The sequence below is a fragment of the Pseudophryne corroboree genome, chromosome 6 (genome assembly GCF_028390025.1).
Source record: "Pseudophryne corroboree isolate aPseCor3 chromosome 6, aPseCor3.hap2, whole genome shotgun sequence".
In the NCBI taxonomy this organism is placed as follows: Eukaryota; Metazoa; Chordata; class Amphibia; order Anura; family Myobatrachidae; genus Pseudophryne; species Pseudophryne corroboree.
In genome coordinates this window covers 129,431,590-129,437,035 of record NC_086449.1, presented here as the reverse complement: position 1 = coordinate 129,437,035, position 5,446 = coordinate 129,431,590, and the positions used below count along the sequence as shown (strand labels likewise).

The 5,446-nt window shown below is 39.8% G+C and overlaps 1 pseudogene; it reads right to left on the bottom strand.

Annotated features, from left to right (window-relative positions):
• Nucleotides 1–4,881: 4,881 nt before the first annotated feature.
• On the bottom strand, nucleotides 4,882–5,005 carry LOC134938228 (U2 spliceosomal RNA; annotated as a pseudogene).
• Nucleotides 5,006–5,446: the final 441 nt, after the last annotated feature.

Sequence of the window (5,446 nt, the reverse complement as noted above, 5' to 3'; positions counted from 1 at the left end):
AGGCATGGCTGGCTGAACGCAGGGTGTGTTTGTGACCTCAAAACAGGAACTAAATAGTCTGCAGTGATCGCAAGCTAGGAGAAGGTCTGGAGCTACTCTGAAGCTGCACAAAATTATTTTGTAGCCGCTCTGCGATCCTTTCGTTCGCACTTCTGCTAAGCTAAGATACACTCCAAGAGGGCGGCGGCTTAGCATTTGCACGGCTGCTAAAAGTTGCTAGCGAGCGAACAACTCGGAATGAGGGCCATGGTCTTATTGACATAACATACCCATCTCTAAGAGACAGCACTTGCAGTTCACTAAAATTCATAACTGACTAGTATACAAGTCTAGTTAAGTGCATGTGTAGACAAAAGACATGTAACATTTCAAGACCCATGGGATTCCGTGCTTTGTTGACAAACAAGACTTTTGTAACTGTTATCACTAGTCAACTGTATATAATCCCAATGTACTTTTTCATTAGATATTCATTTTCTTCCCGATGTCAATTGTACTCTATTAGTGTAGAATTAATGTCTTTCTCATTTGTCATTTATAATAACATTTATGTTTAAAAGGTTGACAAATTCAATTTCCTTAGGTTACCTTATAATCCTAATACCCTTTTATGCATTGTGTTTTACTGTATGTTCCATTATAGTTATTTGCAAAGACACTGGATGACCAAAATTAAATCTCAAAACCTTTGTTACATATTGCTTTTTAACTACGTGGCTGAAACATAAAAAATATACTTTTTATAGCTTTATTTATCTCTTTATTCCGTAAACTATAAATCAATGGATTCAAGGTAGGAGTCACTGCTAGGTAAAGCACTGAGAAGATTTGGTCAAGATCCTCCGAGTTTTCTGATGGTGGTCTCATATACATGCAGAGTAACGTCCCATAAAAAATTAATAGAACAGTTAGATGAGAGGTACAGGTCGAGAAAGCTTTTCTCCTTTGTCCCATGGAGTTCATTCGTAGAATATTTGACACTATCTTAGTGTAGGACATTAGAATGAGTAAAAAAGGACACATTCCCATTAGTAAGGCCTCCACAAATATCATTGATTCAAACACATGAATATCACCACAAGATATCTTTGTGAGTGTTTTAATATCACAGAAAATTTGATTGATTTCTGTAGATTGGCAGAAGGACAAATGTGATGCAAACATTGTAACAAAAAGGGAATTAGAAAATCCAGAGATCCAACAACCTGCCACAAGCAGAGTACACTTACTAGTCTCCATGAGGAGAGTATAATGTAATGGAAAACAGATTGCAACATATCGATCATATGACATTGTAGTCAGTAAACAAATTTCCGTACAAGCCAGGGATGTAAAAAAGTACATCTGGGAAAAGCAATCAGTAAACGAAAGTCTATTATTTCCTGTAATAAATATGTCCAACAGTTTAGGAATTACAACTGAAATGTACAATACATCTACAAAGGACAGGTTCCGTAGGAAAAAATACATTGGTTTTTGTAAGTGAATTTCTAAAAAGATCACTGTAAGTATTATCATGTTCCATACTAAACATAGGAGATAAAGAAGAAGAAATGTCGAAAATAATACAAACAGTTTTCCTTCAGCTTTGGAAAAAGCCATTATGTAGAAGTAAGAATTAAATGTATTATTCTCCATAATTTTCTTGAAGGCTTACACATTTGTCTACAAGATAAATAAATACATTTCTATGAATTGTAATCCTCACACTGATATTTATTGTAAAAGGAGTAAAGTTGTTAGGAAGTATTCTTCATAAATTAAATAGAGTCACTTTCTTGTATCTATCTGCACCTACTTCAAGTTTAATTTAGCAAATGTGGCACACTTGTTCTGCATTTATTTATTTATTTATTTATTTTGCTTAACTGCTTTTGTTGCAGGCTCTGTAGCTGGGGGTGGGGTGTTAGGCCTTGATTGGAATTACTGAGCACACATGGATAGTATCCATTCCTAAGGAGAGCTGCTAGGTTGGTCTGGGTTTTTTTCATTGTAAGGATTTTTTTTAAAGAGTTATGAAATATTATGAAAAGACTCATCCAGCATGAAAACAGACACACAATTCCAAACATATTTGTAGCAAAGACAATCAACCTGACTTGTACCCTCATGCAAATACATCTGTGCACTTAAACATATGTACATATCTTTCAATCTGAAATCCTTACGCTGTCTGCGAACACTATGCAACAAAAAGTCATAAGTAACGTCATTGTGACATATTAGGACCTGCCTCATACTCATCTCCTCTGGTATAAAAATTATTCTGTGGACACATGCCAGTAGCAGTGGCAAACGGACCATGTGGAAAAACACTTGAGAATGCTTAGGGAGATATAGCAGACAAGGATCTATTGTGATCGATACTAGGTGCAGACACACAGCCAAGACTGTTAAGCATCTTTCAGCCAGCAGGACCAGCTCACATATGGTCACCACTTAGTGCACTATATGTTTATACTGCCTAGAATTAGTCCACCACAATTGCTTATGAAGAACGGCACAATGGCCCTCATTCTGAGTTGTTTGCGTGTTATTTTTCTTCGCATCGCAGCGATTTTCTGCAAACTGCGCATGCGCAATATTCGCACCGCGGCTGTGCCAAGTAAATTTGATAAGAAGTTTGGTATTTTACTCACGGCTTAACGAAGAAATTTCTTCGTTCTGGTGATCGGAGTGTGATTGACAGGAAGTGGGTGTTTCTGGGCTGAAACTGGCCGTTTTATGGGTGTGTGTGAAAAAAACGCTGCCGTTTCTGGGGAAAACGCGGGAGTGGCATGAGAAACGGGGGAGTGTCTGGGCGAACACTGTGTGTGTTTGTGACGTCAAGCCAGGAACGAAACTGACTGAACTGATCGCAGTGGCAGAGTAAGTATCGAGCTACTCGGAAACTGCAAATAAATTTCTGATCGCTATTCTATTCGCAATTTTGCTAATCTTTCGTTCGCTATTCTGCAAAGCTAAGAATCACTCCCAGTAGGCGGCGGCTTAGCGTGTGCAATGCTGCTAAAAGCAGCTAGCGAGCGAACAACTCGGAGTGAGGGCCAATGTCAATACGGTGAAGTGGAACTGTGTTATTTAGACCTTTGCCACATCAGTGACTTGGTCAATAATCAAATTTCCTAGCATTGCTTCAAAGGACGTCCTTCCCCAGGATAGAGGTGAAATTATTGCTACTTTGGAACATTAATTGCACTTTTATTATCATATATATCCAGTTATCTATATCTGGTAACATACTTGAGACATTAATACCTATGATTAATTGTTGCAATTTAGTTATATCAATATTAAGAAGTCTCCAGTGTATTACATCAGTTTGATGCTGCAGTTTATCATGTTTTATTAATACATGTTAGCAAATAAAATTATTTTTAAATAAGCCATTACCATGTTTCTAATAGATATTTATAACACAGTGTGTGTCTACAGTGCTGCTATAATTTTTTTAAATATTTTGAATGATACTATATTTGTGTATTTAAAATAAATGTACATTTCTATAGTAAGAAACAATGCCAGACATTTTACAGTACTTCAACACTGAAAGTATATACAGGTGAAACTCAGAAATGTAGAATATCGTGCAAAAGTTCATTTATTTCAGTAATTCAACTTAAAATGTGAAACTAATAAATTATATAGATCCATTACATGCAAAGTGAGATATTTCAAGTCTTTATTAGTTATCATTTTGATGATTGTTGCTTACAGTTTAAGAAAACTTCAAATCCAAAATCTCAGAAAATTAGAATATTGTTAAAAGGTTCTATATTGTAAGCTCAAAGTGTCACACCCTAATCAGCTAATTAATCCAAACCACCTGCAAAGGGTTCCTGAGCCTTTAAATGGTCTCTCAGTCTGGTTCAGTACAATTCACAATCATGGGGAAGACTGCTGACCTGACAGTTGTGCAAAAAAACATCATTGACACCCTCCACGAGGAGGGAAAACCTCAAAAGGAAATTGCAAAAGAAGTTGGATGTTCTCAAAGTGCTGTATCAAAGCACATTAATATAAAGTTAAGTGGAAGGTAAAAGTGTGGAAGATAAAGGTTTTGGGTTGTTTTTTTTGAAGCCCGAGGTGCGGTGCTTTTTCACCCAGTGTCTGTGACCAAACGTGCTGGGGGCATAGGTTCTTGGACCCTCTCCAAAAGGAGAAGGGCCCCATTACTCGCCTACCCCTCAGAGCCAAAAGGCCTACTGAGGGGAAAAAGGGACTGTGGGTCCCCCCTTGCCAAAGCGCAGAGGGACCCTCGTGTATCCCCAAGGTTGGCCAAAGCTTCCCCCTGGGGATTGAAAACAGCCTGTGGCCCTCCCCAAAAGGAGGGGGCCTCAGCAACTAGGGGAGAGGGTGGCCCATAATGGCCTCACCTAAACCCCAAACAAAAAACCGTGACGTGACAAGACTATACAAAAAAATAAGTGCTTGTGTGTTACACAAGTGCAAAACACGTGCATAAATAAATAAATAAATAAGCCCCAGCCAGAAGGCTGGGGGGGTAAAAAATTATTCGTGCCCTAGCCGAAAGGCCAGGGGCAAGGAATAAGGTGCATCAGAAGTGGGGAAGTGAAAGTGCTAGTGCCATCCTAGTGCAAAGGTGCCGGATTCACCAGTGCATATTAAAGCACCCCTGGGTATTCTCACCCCAAGGGCACATATCACCTTGAGCTTCGAGCAGCTCCCAACCTCTCAGCCAGACCAAACTTCATATCTGCTCTGTGCCAGGGTCAACCCCCAGTACAAGAGTAGATACTAGACCAGGTCGTTCCCGCTCCACGTAAGGGCTTCCCCAAACCCCCACGAAGGTAGTGGATACTAAGCCCGGTTTTTCTCCACTCTCGACCAGGGGCCTTGCCACACCCCGGCATGGTACTCCACAAGGTGTTTCTCCATTCCACATCTAGGTACTGCTCACGCTCCTAGTGTAAGAACAAGTACTCCACCAAGTGTTTCCCTCGAGCAGGTACTACACTTGATCTTAGCCAAAAGGCCAAGAAGTGATGATAAAGGTGCACAAGCAGCAGAGATGACCACAGCCTGAAGATGATTGTCAGGAAAAGGCCATTCAAAAGTGTGGGGGAGCTTCATAAGGAGTGGATTTAGGCTGGAGATAGTGCATCAAGAGCCACCACACACAGACGGATCCTGGACATGGGCTTCAAATGATGGATTCCTCTTGTCAAGCCACTTCTGAACAACAAACAATATAATAAGCATCTTTACTGGGATAAAGAAAAAAAGAACTGGTTTGTTGCTCACTGGTACTCTTTTCTGATGAGAGCAAATTTTGCATCTCATTTGGAAACCAAGGTCCCACAGTATGGAGGAAGAATGGAGAGGCACACAATCCAAGCTGTTTGAAGTCCAGTGTGAAGTTTCCACAGTCTGTGTTGATTTGGGGAGCCATGTCATCTGCTGGTGTTGGTCCACTGTGCTTTATGAA